This window comes from Protomyctophum parallelum (assembly GCF_964188405.1).
Source record: "Protomyctophum parallelum genome assembly, chromosome: 12".
Lineage (NCBI taxonomy): Eukaryota > Metazoa > Chordata > Actinopteri > Myctophiformes > Myctophidae > Protomyctophum > Protomyctophum parallelum.
This window is the reverse complement of record NC_139712.1, coordinates 537,934-553,389: the sequence shown is the minus strand read 5'-3', so window position 1 is coordinate 553,389 and position 15,456 is coordinate 537,934. Positions and strand designations below refer to the sequence as shown.

The following is a 15,456-nucleotide window of genomic DNA, read 5'->3' as shown; positions in this document are numbered from 1 at the left end:
CCAATTTCCATTGTTACCGACTCTGTGCTCTACAGCCGGGCACTTAGTCTAGTATGGTTAATTATCATTGTGTTCTATCAAAGTGTGTGAGATCCAGAATCCCTAAAAGGTCAATTTATACTTTGTGTCACTCAACAAACTGAACACATAGTTGAATACATGTTGTCGCATAAGACTATATCTTAACAGTCATGTCAATTACATGTGAAATAATAGAGTATGCATGATGATAGCCTGCTGCACCCTTAAATCTCTTTGCATCTTTAAAAACAAAACAGATCAGCTAACTAATAAATTAATGAGAACAATGCAATTCTTCTTATGCCCCCCCCCCCTCCCACACACACAAGGTTACGTGACTATTCTCAATTTCTCATTGCTGTGGGACAATGAATTTGAGGAATGTCTGACTATACACCAGGGAATGTATTCGAGTTACTGGTTTGGTTGGTATAGATGTTGTGCGAGTATAAAAGCTGGCGTTAGACGCTTCAAGTTCACAACAACCACTGACAACATGAAAGTCCTACTGCTCACCGTACTGATGGCGCTCCTCCTCTGTAGCACGCCAGGTGAGTACACTTGTAGTTAGATAAGAAGTATTACTGTTTTATGGGTTGTTTGTGCGTGTATGTAATAAGTGTATGTGTGAAGAAATATATGTATGTATTAAATATCACAGATTTAGTTATACAAGTATTTGAATAGACTATTGAATGATATTTAGTATTAATGGAAAGGGGATGGGAGCAATAAGCCATGCTTCTTCTCACTCCTTTTGAATATACTTTTTTATTATTTTGGTACTGCATGTTATTATGATGTTTTTGTTTATATTGTTTTTAAAATTGCTTTATTCAAATAAAAATGTCAATCTAAAAAAATAAATCTATATATTATTGTTATTTCCCTTCTTTATAAAGCTTTATTGTGCATAGCTATTCAATTTAGTAACTTTTCATTTGTAACTTTAACATTTATAACGTTCATCGAACATGTATTTGAGATGAAAGTTATTAAAAAATAAGGTGTGATGGGTTGTCTACAGCGGCCAGGGCAGCTGTTAGTCTTATGGTGATTTTTAAACCCCACTGTCTGTGACCTTTAGAAAGTTCACCCTGATGTTTCTTGAACAAGAAGAAGTTATAGTTAGAGGCGATCGATGACCAAGATTATGCCTTGGAACCTGTTTTCACATATGTTTGGCCTTCCTTCCAGTAAACATGCTCAAATGCTACACCTGTTTGGATGCAAATGACGACATCTGTAAGTCGACTACTGTGTGCCCGCATTCCAGCAACTTCTGCAGGACTGGCTGGAGCGGTAATTACATTGCTTTCTCTCTATTAGTATTACTATTACCATTGTCATTCTAGAATTAAATTATATGTGCATAATTATAATCATAATGCAGTATTAATATAATCTAGTAAAATAAAAAAGGCGTCTATTTTTCAACATTTTTTTTTTTTTTTTTTTTTTTATATCATTTTTATTGTGTTATTATTTGTACAGATGACAAGCTTTTTCGTACCTGCGAGAGGTTTTGTATCCCATCTATTGACGTTCAATGCTGCGATGAAGACCTGTGTGGAGATCCGGAGGACAATGAGGAGAATTAATCAGTGACAGACAACAGCATTCAACTCTGCCTTTCACTTTCTGTTGAATCAGCACAAATATCATGTAATACCTATGCTATGATGTTTATCTTCCTAGCATACGATTTTAACAAAAATGTTTTTTCATTGGTATCTTAATTAAACACCTATGTTTCCAATAAAAAACAGAATTACAAATATTTTCCAATGTTTAGCATGTCATTTAATTGAATGCAATTTGATTCAGTGTCATGCTCTTTTCTAAATGCCACAAGAGATGCCACAGGCATGTACCGTAGACAGAGATATATATTTGTATGAATTAGTACTAGATTAATGGCATGCTCTTGGCACACATGTGGGATATGCATGCACAGAAACTGACACTTTACATTCCCTTCCCCTGAAGGCCTACTAGCGCGTGGGTCACTACTCACTAGACTGTCAGTGACGGTCAGACATAGATTTTTAGGAGTTTAGTTTTATTAGTTTGTTTTTTCTTTCCATACAAAACATTCTTAGTTCATCAGTTTTTATTTTTCTTTTAGGGTATAGACTTTTAGGGTATAGGCTGAAGCCTAGGCTTATTACGTCTACCCTTTTGTCCATTAAATTAAATTAAAATAATACAAATGAAAATATATATGTACATCCCTTTTACAGGTCCTCAAACAACATTTCTACTGAACAGTGCAACATTCAAGTTTCTTTCATTTTTTTTTCATTCTGAAAAACAAGCAAACAAAACCAATATGCTAATAAAAGTCACAGTAGTAACATGTTCACACAAAACCAAAAGAAACAAATGCCACTTGAATTGAGGCTTTACTCTGTATACTGTTGCTATTTAATACTTTTTTTTTAATACCTTCTTAAATTTATCCTTAGCTACACAGTCTTTCAATTCATCATCACATCTATTCCACAGCTTCACACCCTTTATCTTTATACAATGACTTATCACGTTGATCCTTTCTTTTTTTTGTTTGAACATACATTTTCCTCTGAGTGAATAACAGCTCTCTCTCATTGTGAACAACCCTTGGATACAGTCTGGAAGTGTTTTCATTTTGGCTCTAAGCAGTAACTAATTTTTTTTAATTCAACTAAATCCTTAAATTTCAACGTACGACATTTAATAAATAATTCATTGGTGGGGTGAATATAATCAACCCCATTTATGATCCTTATGGCTTTTTTTGCAGTAGGGTGATACAGTTTGTATTGATTGTATAGGTGTTGCCCCAGACTTCAGCGCAGTATGTAATGGAGTAATGAATGAGCAGTACAGGATATATAATGACTTCTGGTCCAGGATATGTTTAGTTTTGTGCAGTATTGCAATAGATTTAGATATTTTTGCTTTTATATACTTTATATGAGGTTTCCAATTTAGTTTATTGTCAATGATTACTCCCAAGAATTTGTTCTCCCACACTCTTTCTATTTCTAATGAGTCAATCCTGAGTTTGATGTCCTCACTGATTGTAGGGTTTCCAAACACAATAAATGTTGTTTTGCTTACATTTAGTGATAGCTTATTTATATCAAACCATTTCTTTAAAATTTTCAACTCCCCTTCGACTGTATCCAATACTTCATTCATTTTTTTTCCAGAGCAAAGTAAAGTTGTATCATCTGCAAAATTAACAAATTGTAGCCGGTTTAATGCTTTACAGATATCGTTTATATAGAGAATAAAAAGCTTTGGGCCCACCACCGAGCCTTGGGGTACCCCACAGAGGACTTTCCCTGGTTTTGAGTTGACATTATTGATATTGACAAACTGATGCCTATTTTCAAGATAACTTCTCATCCATTTGTATGCTACATCTCTAATGCCATAATTCTGTAATTTCTTTAATAGTATTTCATGATCTATTGTGTAGAATGCTTTGCTTAAATCAATAAAGACCCCCACTGTGTACTCGTTATTGTCAACCGCAGTTGCTATGTTCTCTACCAGTTCTATTACTGCTAGTGAGGTTGATCGATTGGCTCGAACACCATATACTGGTGGTCACTTAATAACTTATTTGTTTCAATAAAGTTATCAAGTGTTTTTACAAACATTTTTTCCAAAATGTTAGAAAATTTATTAAATTCACTTTTTTTATTATTTAGTTTATCACTTCCCATGTCCCTTTGATATTGGTTCTGTTTATTTCCAGCAGTTTACTATAGTAGTCTTTATTTTTATTTCTCAAAATGTTTATCAATTTGTTTTTATATCTTGTATATTTAATTCCATCTTCTTCTCTTCTGGTTTTTAGATATCTCTTATACAGTGTATTTTTTTTTCTTACATGCATTCTGCAACCCTCGTGTAATCCATGGTTTTTCATTGTATTTGTTCTTCCTCCTAATTTTTGTTAATGGGCAACATTTCTCAAATAGTTTTGTAAATGTAGTCAAGAAAGCAATATAGGCTTTACCAGGGTCCTCTACATAGACTTCTTCCCAATCCTGTAACCTCAGTTCATCTTTAAATGTGTTCATAGTTTCCTTTGTTTTAAGACGTGCAAATATGTCATGGGGCTTCTTGTCTGCAACATGTATATAGTCGTTCTGTATTATAGCAAAAAATGGTAAATGATCAGTCATTAATCAACAGTCCACTCACTAGCTCTTTATCAATTTCATTTGTGAATGTTGTCTATTAATGTTGCGCTATTTGTTGTTATTCTGCTTGGTTTGGTAATCATAGGGTGTAGACCAATACTAAACATTGCATCAATAAATTCAGTATTTTTTTGTTCCTGTGTGAATTAATCAGATCAATATTTGTATCCCCACAAAGAAAGACCACCTTGCTATTATTTAGATTATCATACATCCCAACTATAATATCCGTAAATTGATTTATGTCAGACCCAGGTGTTCTATACACGCAGGTTATTATTATGTTTTTTCCCTTTTCCACAATAATTTTGACGGTTAGGCATTCCATTATATTTTCTATGGTTGTTGTCATTCTCTGAACCACTTTGCATTTAAGGTTTGTGTCAACATAAAGGGCAACGCCCCCTGCTCTTCTATTGGTCCTGTTGACAGAATACAATTCATAGCCCTTTATTGCAAATTCACCATCTTTACGTTCATTAAGCCACGTCTCGGTTATCGCAAAGTTCATCAAACACTCTTTAATCTCATCAAAATTCGTATAGAGGCTTCTGCTATTAAAAGGTATTAAAAACAGTGTTTTTTCTCTCTTCACATTTCTTTTCAGCTGGTCTTCCGTATAGTACTCACAGTTGATAATGATGTCCTTGTAAAAATGGTTCTCTGGATCGATGTTGTTCTCCATCCCATAGAACTTATGTTCGGCATAATCAAACGTCTTTAAATTGAACTGTTCACATAAGATGTCATTCATGTTGTTTATGTTTTCAGTCATTGTGTGTGTGTTTGTCAATGTTCACATGGGCGGGTCATACCTTTCACAGCAAGTCGTTCAAACATCGTATTTGTCCAGCTCACTGATGTCATTTATGACAAAAACTTTTTCCTCTTCTCCATTGGTTCATTAGAACTCAGGTTTAGAACTCAGGTTTGAAGATGCAGGACAACCAGATACGCCTGCTCCCTGTTAACCCTCTCGTACACCATACTGTAAACTAGACAAACTCTTATTCATGATGTGGATGCCAAAAGCTTGGATTACTGGATCAGTTTTTACGATGTCACTGACATCATCCTCACGCATGACATGCACGACTCTCCAGAATGAGTCCTCATTGCTTTGAAGTTGGTTCCGCAAATGCAGCAGTTGACAGCACTCTCCTTTTGCCAGAGCTGGTCCTTTCACCTTCTCCTTCTGGCCAGTGGGGGCAGTTTTGAAAGTGTCTCCAAAGCAGTTTCCGTTTAAACATCCCGAAACACTGTGTGCAGTGGACATACGTTCTTGGCTTAACTTCTTTTCTTGGTCTCCTGTGAGCAATGAGGCTCCCTTGTCCGCTCTGTGTTTCTTAACAGGTCTAATGCCATTTTCCTTTGTTTGGTGTTTTTATTAAAGCCTTGACAACCTCAGGCTTGTTCATGTGATGACGTTCCAGATGTCTGGTGTATTTCAGAACCTCAGTGTCACATAATTGGCAGTACTGTGTTTTGTTGTACATTCTCTTTCCGTTGAACTTTTTGGACACTGACAAAACAGACACTGTTGAAACGGACACTGTTCGATCATCAGCTTCAGTACCAGGTGGATCTGATGATGCTGAAGTCACACAGTCACTGCTAGTGCTCTTAGGTAAGGCCTTATGGCTTTTATGAGTGCTGGACGTCACTGTAGCCTTTGTAGTGGTGGTGCTCTGTACTATACTCTTCTTCTTCGGCTTTGGACTAACATCAGTCATGCTATCTGCATCATCGCTTGAATCTGCCAACAACGACTCCAACACCAATGTGGCATCTGATGTCCTGTAAAAAACGTGGATAGAATTCAAGAGTAAATGGCATGACATAACAGATGTGGTGCTGTACCAAAGGTAAACTAAGTAAACTTTTCATATGTTATTAAGTACACCTGATACTACAATAAACCATTGAGAAAACTTTTGTTCTATTTTTTTTGGGGTCAAACCATATTTGCACCCGCATTTACTTACTGCCATAAAGTAGATTTTGAGCATGTACTTTTATTCTTTTAAAATACTTACTTTTGATGGTTTCTTGGGAATCTGGCGAGGTTGCCACCTCCTTTTAAGACATTTCTCCAGGTGGAGCGAAATCCCTTCACGACGGACGACGTACGTCGCGACGTATATTTTTCCGTCGCAACGTATATTCGAGTACGTCCTGGCGTAAATATCAATTCGTCCCGGCAGAACGGACTCGTCGCGGCTATATCTACCCGTTTGCGACGTAATAGGTTGACTATTATTTTCCGTCGCGCCAGAACGGGACTCGTCGCAGCTATATCTACCCGTTGTGGCGTGAGCTGGACTCGTCGCGGCAGAACGTGACTCGTCGCGACTATATCTACCCGTTTGCGACGTGCGCCTCGCCGGTCCGGTCTCCAGGCGAGCCTGCGTCCTTCATATATATTTTTTTCTGCTCTCGTTGGACTTAACTTTAAAAGTCCAATGGAACACCTCTTTGTAACGGGCCGCTGTAGCATAGTGGTCTAATCCCTCGCCTCTCTATTCTTTTCTGCTGAGGACGCTGGTTCAATTCCCGCTCGCGGCAGACCAAAATTATTATATTTTAGACAGACACACAGACAGACAGACAGACAGACTGCCTGTCTGCCTGCCTGTCTGCCTGCCTAATGTATTGTAAATAATGTATTCATTCCATACGGCTATTTTCTTTTAATATAAAAACTTTTGTCTTTCGCGCGATTCGAACCAGCGTCGTCAGCACCAAAACATTGAGAGGCGAGTGATTAAACCGCTAGACTACAGCGGCCATACGTTATAAAGAAGTGTTTCATTGGACTTATAAAGACAATAGCACCCAGCTGCAGTCTTGCAAGGGGAGGGACCGGAAGTGCTTTTATTTCCGGCTTCCACGTGCACAAGCGCACATACACGCACGCGAAATATAATGCGCGTGCACGACACGCACTTGCTGGTGCGCGCTTAAATGCCGGGTGTATATAGTACCATCTGTGCTTAAACATAATTACGTGGTCGGTTTGGAAAAGTTTGAAGTAGTTTGTTGTAGGTAATATTTTAATTGAAAGCTTATTAGTTGGTGGTATAAGTGTGCATATTTGAAGAAATGCAAATCTAACAATAATAAAATGATATGCAATAATAGGCTAGGCCTATATGGTCGATTATAACATAATGATATCAAGGCATTTAAGTAATGTAATAAGTTGCTATAACCCCGTACCCCTGTCCCACACACACCATGTCCAGACCATAGACCACAGACACACGACCATATGCATTTAATTTACTATGAAAACCTGCATTTCCCGTCAGTCAGTCAGTAAGTGTGTCATGTCACGCCTCGTGTCATGCCTCCATATATGGTCACGCCTCATGACACGTCACACCACCATATATGGCCGTTTCCATATGATATAAGATCCCGACACTGACCTCATCAAACCCTGGATAGCCATACATTGAAAAGACTGGATCATCACCTAGATCTCCATATATGGAGCTGAGGCGGCCAGCAACTCTACATCTGACCTCATAATGTAATAATCAGCTCATAATGTAATTAAAAGACGAGCACATAACTTAATAGATTTTTCTATAATGTAATAATGTGTTACATTAAGAACCTCCACATAGGCGACTCATACTGTAATAAAACTTCATAATGCAATAATGTCTTTATAATGTATGAGCTGATTATTACATATTGCATTATATTTCGCGTGCGTGTATGTGCGCTTGTGCACGTGGAAGCCGGAAATAAAAGCACTTCCGGTCCCTCCCCTTGCGAGACTGCAGCTGGGTGCTATTGTCTTTATAAGTCCAATGAAACACTTCTTTGTAACGTATGGCCGCTGTAGTCTAGCGGTTTAATCACTCGCCTCTCAATGTTTTGGTGCTGACGACGCTGGTTCGAATCGCGCGAAAGACAAAAGTTTTTATATTAAAAAAAAATAGCCGTATGGAATGAATACATTATTTACAATACATTAGGCAGGCAGACAGGCAGGCAGACAGGCAGTCTGTCTGTCTGTCTGTCTGTCTGTGTGTCTGTCTAAAATATAATAATTTTGGTCTGCCGCGAGCGGGAATTGAACCAGCGTCCTCAGCAAAAAAGAATAGAGAGGCGAGGGATTAGACCACTATGCTACAGCGGCCCGTTACAAAGAGGTGTTCCATTGGACTTTTAAAGTTAAGTCCAACGAGAGCAGAAAAAAATATATATGAAGGACGCAGGCTCGCCTGGAGACCGGACCGGCGAGGCGCACGTCGCAAACGGGTAGATATAGTCGCGACGAGTCACGTTCTGCCGCGACGAGTCCAGCTCACGCCACAACGGGTAGATATAGCTGCGACGTGTCCCGTTCTGGCGCGACGGAAAATAATAGTCAACCTATTACGTCGCAAACGGGTAGATATAGCCGCGACGAGTCCGTTCTGCCGGGACGAATTGATATTTACGCCAGGACGTACTCGAATATACGTTGCGACGGAAAAATATACGTCGCGACGTACGTCGTCCGTCGTGAAGGGATTTCGCTGTCTCTCCATTTTCCTTTTGCAGCTCCTGACATCTGTAGACATTGCAATAGTAAATGTATGAAAAAATGTGATCCAAAGGCTAAGTCTCAACTTGGGGGTCCTTGGCATGAAAAAGTCTGGTCCACATTTACAAAGCACTGACTGAACACAGATCCATTGAAAAGGATATTTTCTTCACTTATTTATCCGGATTCAGAAATCTCAGTTTTTCTGACCAAACACACCGTTTACGTGTGGCCGACAGGCCTAAAAGTGCAAAAAAAAATGCTTAATTCTCAGAGTGTACAAATGGAACCAAATGTACCCATTTGGTTCAATTAGATAGATTTGATGATGGAGAGGGGCACTATATTTCCACACTCACTCCAGAGGGCCACATTGCATTATACTGTCGAGTAGAAACCTCTTATCTCCGTATTTTACCTTGTGTCCTAAATGAATGCCCTACTTCGTCATTCTATGTCACAAAAGTAGCAAAAATAGCTCAAAATGTGATGCAGTGCGACGCGTTTTGAGCTTGTAGATCTGCTATTTTTGCTACTTTTTTAATTGGCTTCCTTAATTATTTTTTGCTATTTTTTTATTGGAATCCTGAAAAGTAACATTTTTATTTAATTTCAAATGCATTTAGTTATACTTATGGTACATTTCTGAACTTAAATACAAATACATTGGACATTACAATTGTAATACTAGTCATTAAGCTGCTAATATAATTAAAGTGGGTCATGTTTGGAATTGTAAACAGCTGAAATCAATAATATATCAGTATTCTGATATTAACCTGCATTAAGTGAAGGTGGGGGCCGCATGTGGCCCCCGGGCCGCCAGTTGCCCATGTATGTAATAGATCAGTGTTTCCCAACCTTTTTGGTGCCAAGGCACACCTGGCATAGCCAAAAGATCCCAGGGCACACCTAGATAATATACGGTATATATACTGTATATGGCAGGCTATAATTTATTATTGCTGCTACAAAATATGCCTACAAATATATAAACTTGGGACAGTGCTGACTGGAGGAGTCTGTTTTAACCTTACCAGAGTAAAACTTATTTGTACTAAACTCAATAAACTTCTAAAAACACAACATACAAACACGTCGCCCACCTGGTATTCCTAAACGTAACCTCAGTAAACTATGTCTAAACCTAACCTTATTCCTAAACGTAACATCAGTAAAACTATGCCTAATCCTAAACTTATTTCTAACCTTATCCTCAGTAAAACAAATGCAAGAACCGCTGGTTCGCGAAAACAAATGGGGGTAAAGTTAGGCATACCCTATTCTGAATTACCAAAAAGAGGACACATGCACGCGTGCATGTGCGCGTGCACGTTGTGCATGTGTCGTGCATGCGCAGTTCAGTTTGAATTAAATTCAGATGTCAAAATAATCTATAACAGGGATCTTGAACTCATTTTGGGGTGGGGGCCGCATTGGACGAAATGTGACTTAATGAGGGCCAGATCGAGCGGTGCAACCATGCAGTCGCATACTGCAAGCATGCTCACGCATGTTTACGTACACACTACACAGCTGTCAATTGGCTTTGTTTTTCTTGCTGTTGTGCATGCTATACTGTAGGTACACTACATTACAGAAATTATAATAAAAATAGCTACTTACATTATTGACTTTCATTGGTCAGTGACGGATAAACCCCTCTCAAGGACCCTGGCACTTCACCAAATCAAAAGGCCCTACAGATTCAGCCAATTAATTAATTAATTAATTAATTAATTAACATGCATTTAGCCGTTAAGTGCATATCCACTACTGCCTGCGCTGCCCGCTGACACACAAGTCACAGCCGCACTGGGCACAGCCTTTCCAACTTCAGTCTCTGCTAAACTAATACGTAAGGACTATGAGATTACTTTATGGTTATTAATACAGTCATTAACAAGAAACATGCAGCAGCATGTTTTGTCTAAATTGTCCATATAACATGTGACCCCACGCGATGTACAGACTGCCATCGCGCAAGTTGCAACTGTTCAGGACAGCTGAAAAACGTTTTTATTTTTCCTTTTTTATTTTTCTGTCTAAAATGATCTGAAGCTATATTATTATTCATTTAATGTTTGAGCAGGTCTGAAATAAATGTCAGAGCTTGACTAGGCATGTAAACATGACATAATTGTATTAATGTTTAAGTGTAATGATGTTATTGACCGGATTATCCGTAGTCCTCCAGCCGTTAGCTTAAATTGCTAATATTATAAGCTAACCGCATTACTAAAGCCAATGTATTGCGGTAAATGCGGCATTTCCGCGGTAAATCACTTATACAAGTGAGTCGCGTTATATTTACCTTAAATACCAGCCAAAGTACATTCCAAATAAACAATTATTAGCCACGTTATGTTGTTATATCAGTTTAATTAATACAAAACATTGCATTTCTTCTTCGTTGGTATAAGGGGAAATCTTGAAACACTTCTGAGTGCAAGTACATGAACCACGTGACCGGGCTGTTTTCTGCCCCCTCAATATCGCAACCCAACTATTTTATAAGATGGCTCTCTGCATCATAAGTGCATAATACTTGTTTATTTGGAGTGAACATGACAATGACAAGTAAATAAATATTAACACGACTCCCGTCGATAAGTTATTTAGCCTGGACATTTCCGCATTTAGCTGAAAACGGGCTTAGTAGCCTACTATTTGGCTAGAGGCAGGAGCTAACGGCTAACAGTCCAGTAGCCCTGGTCCAGTGCATAGGCTACAGTGCTTCCGCAGCCCTCTGGTGATATTCTCAGTCCTGTGAGAGGATTTTCAAATCCCATCAAATAAACTAAACGATTTGTAGCTGTTGCAAAAGACACAAATCTACAGAGCTACAAATAAGATGAACTGGTTTCAACTTCACCTACAAAGATTCAAAGCTACAAATACACTGTGTATCTTTTGTTCCCCTCTATTGAGAACAAAGGGACGTTTAATTAAAACTATGTGGTAACTGCATTATGTATTCAATCTTTGTCTACTATTTGAATCTACCCCAATAACATAATAGGTGCTAAAAACATTGACATTTTCCAGTTACTATAGTTACTTTATAGATTTTGATAATTATTATAAAACATGCATTAACCACTTCAACCTTATATTCATTAGTATGAATAGGGTAGTAGTACTTAACTTAAGTAAATCAATTGGGTAATTTATAGTATAGGCCTACTACTTTTTTTAATTTGACACTTTTATAAAGGCTAATTTCCTTACTATACCCTGACCCAGAATTAAAATAGCTTCACTCTTGTTTTTGACTCAATACTGCCCCACCTGGGGGGGTAGAGTACCGCATTTTTGCAATGAAGAGGAAACAGCGCCCCCAAATGCCACTGACCACGGAACTGCATCTTTGAAGATCAAATTCTCAGATTGCTGTAGCTCTGCAAGACATTACTCTATAAGCCATATCTCGAAAACTAGTGGGTCAAACTGCACAACCAATATGTCAATTTGAAGCTATGATTCCCTGCTTTAATATGACATGATAAAAACAAAAATGAAAAAAATCCAATGGCAGTCTCTCGATCAAATTCAGTCACACATGTGTGCACCAACAGACAATGCCTGGCCAATATGCTATATTAGAACGTTTTAAAGACAGATGAATTATTGACGACAATGCAACCAAGTTGTGGGTGCAACGTCACTGAAAACTTTCATAACAGCAAATTAGCAATTACATTAATTTACTCACAAGTGTGAAATCGTGAAATGGAGGATGTAAGAACACAGATTTGTTGCATTAGAGCAGGGTAAATATGAAGTTTTGCGCCAAGGTCTTGTGTTTATATTCCTCTTACATAGGCTGTAGGCTATGATATTGTCGCAACAACAACACACGTTGGTCGGTGAGAGAGGGGGCCTTCCTGAGCGAGGGGGCTTCTGACGGCGTCCCTTTATTCACTTTTCAAATATGGACAAAGCGTTCCCCGGGTCTAACATGGACGTAAAATGAAGCCTTGCACTGTAAGTCGCCATCTTTCTAGATCCGTTCTGGCCCAGCTGGCCATTGGCTGGCCCAGACAACGAGGCGGGACTTCCCCCCCTTCTTCTCCGTTGGTTTTTATTTTGATTCGAGTGGGTGGGGGATCCCGATCATAGACTATAACGGTAGCCACGCCCCTCAGAACATGCATGACTTTATGGTAATTTATTTTATAAATGGGACCATAATTTTCCAAAAAGAATATTATGACATTAGAAATTAGACTTTAAACTAGTGACTGGAAGCAGAAAGAATTCATGAACATGTTTATTAAGGTAATACAGTCTAGGTGAAGTTGGGCCCAAATACATGGACCTCTATGGGGCTATGGGTTTTTTTGGGTCCAGTGACAGCGCCACAACAGGCCATTATATGAACTTTCATTTCCTTAGTGGCTTCACGAAATATCTGTCTGACTGCCCCCGTGCTCACAACATAACTCATTTCGGACCCCATGTGTTATGGCACGGGAGGCCACACACACACACACACACACACTTGTGTGACCCGCTGGACCCTCCTCTGAACATGGCGGAGGACAGCGCGGTAGATGTCCTCCGTCTTGCCGCTCATCAGAGTGAAAATCAATGGGACCACCCGGCCCAGGTATAGCCGTGGATGGTCACGAACTGATAATAGGGCCGTGGGCAGGTCCTGATCTGTCCCGTCCATGTAGATCTAAAATTAAATTATCATTTTATTCATGGAACTACTGATAGAAGTTAGTATATGTTATGTGGATACCACAGCACCTTTTCAAGCATTGATAATATTACATTATTTAAATTAATTATGTGGGAGAGGGATTCTAACCCATGGTCACACTGGCCGAGTTTGGACACATTGTCATCCGTCCCAAACACGAGCAACCCATGCTCGAGGTTGTGCCTCGTGAGGAACTCGTCCCCTCCCCAGGTCTGGGCCCACTCGCCGTTCACGGCGACCTCCTGCAGGTTTTGTGGGATGGGAGGCATCAGGCCCGCCCGCCGTCTCTCCAGCCTGCTCTTCACGGCATGGAAGGGAGGGATGTGGTGCTGTGCTGCTGCTGCCGTTTGCGCCACCACGTGGTCATAAACCCGCTTGACGGGCAGGGTGGGATCCGCAATCTGCAATTTAGAATTACAATTTACAATTTAGGCATTTACTCACAGTAAGCAAGAACAAACACATGATAATGGTAATACATCAAATTCATAAAAGACATTCATCAAGAATCATAAGAACTTAACAAACCTGGTCAAGCATTTGCTCAATTAGAGCTTTGGAGGCCACAAGGTCATCCTCCGGCGGGTGGGCATGGTCTCCTGGAGGCCTCAGCACGACGATGGCTGGATCATTGGCCTCGAGATCCAGCCACCCCGTGTGCAGAAATACACCGCACCCACGACGGGCACATCGCCAATACATTTTATCTGGCTTTGAATTATTTCGGAGATATCTAAAATTCTCCACAATGAGGGCTTTCCCTCCGCGACTGTTGGCTATTTGAAGATATGGTGCTGCAATGATTATCACCTGTTTCCAATACATTGGATGACCGCCCCAAACTCATTGGCCGTGGCAAATGGAATTATTTATTTGCAACCTGTAAAACAAATTTTAATGATGAGTGGTCTATCAGATGAGCGGTCTATCTGTGATCAGGAACTGTCCGTGGTGCTGAACTGTCTGTATTTAGTGTTGAGGGCCGTGCGGGCTTATGCCTGTTGCAACGTAGCCTCTAAGGTGTATCAGCGATACACCTTAGAGGCTTATGCTGCATAATAAAACAAAGGCCTACAGTAGGAGTGGTAGAGGAGGCTAAAAAAAACAGCCACAACTAACACGCACATCTATGCTATTATTCTATAGGAGTCAGTTAAAATATTTGTGCTGCAGCGTCTGGCTCAATATTACTATACAATATACCATGCAAAAACGTTATCCCAAAATGGGTCAATCTTTGGGCAAGACCAGAAGTGATTGGGAGATGTTGCATCTGTCACAAATGTCGGAGACAACTGGATACATTTTGTTCGGTAGTGTAATCTGTGCATGACTTTAGAATGGACAAACTACAATCTGGCATTGGCATAAATGTTATGACAAATTGAACATGGTGGGCCCTATTGTAAACATGTGTAATGCTTTATGGTGCCGTCGTTTTTTATATGCCTTTATTGAACGATATGGAGAGAGGGTAATATGTTCAAAGTGGAACGGGAAAGTTAATGTTCATGTCCACTGAGCTGTCGGTCTTAAATTAAGATATTTAATTGTCATTACATTTTCTACTGACACTTGATATATCAATATCAATTTTGTTTTTATTCAAATGCAACCAAAAGCTACATCTTATAATGAAAGCATTTGTATAATGGTGCTCAGGTGCTGAGAGACACACGCACGCACACCCACACACCTGTTCCATCCACTTCGTGTCTTGTGGCACATATAGGACTTCACAGAGCGCTTCCACTTTTCACCGTCTTTGGTCATCCTTTTCTTCGTTTCCCTTCAGTCAAATTTACTATACCTATGTTGCAATGACGTGGTCACAAGAAGAGACACACACACAGTCACACACGCAACAGATATGTGCAGCATGTAATTATGCATACAAGTTCAAGAAGCAAAGAATTAGAGCCAATTCAGATTTTTTAATTGTGTATGAGATAACATTAAACGATAGAGCTGTTCAAAGA

General features: G+C 39.4%; 1 long non-coding RNA gene across 1 annotated transcript; it reads left to right on the top strand.

The window, feature by feature from the left end:
* The first annotated feature begins 496 nt into the window (after positions 1–496).
* On the top strand, positions 497–1,740 carry LOC310868290. The gene is made up of 3 exons (XR_014570073.1): positions 497–572; positions 1,219–1,323; positions 1,516–1,740. It is a non-coding gene; the product is annotated as an uncharacterized lncRNA (long non-coding RNA).
* The last annotated feature ends 13,716 nt before the right edge of the window (positions 1,741–15,456 follow it).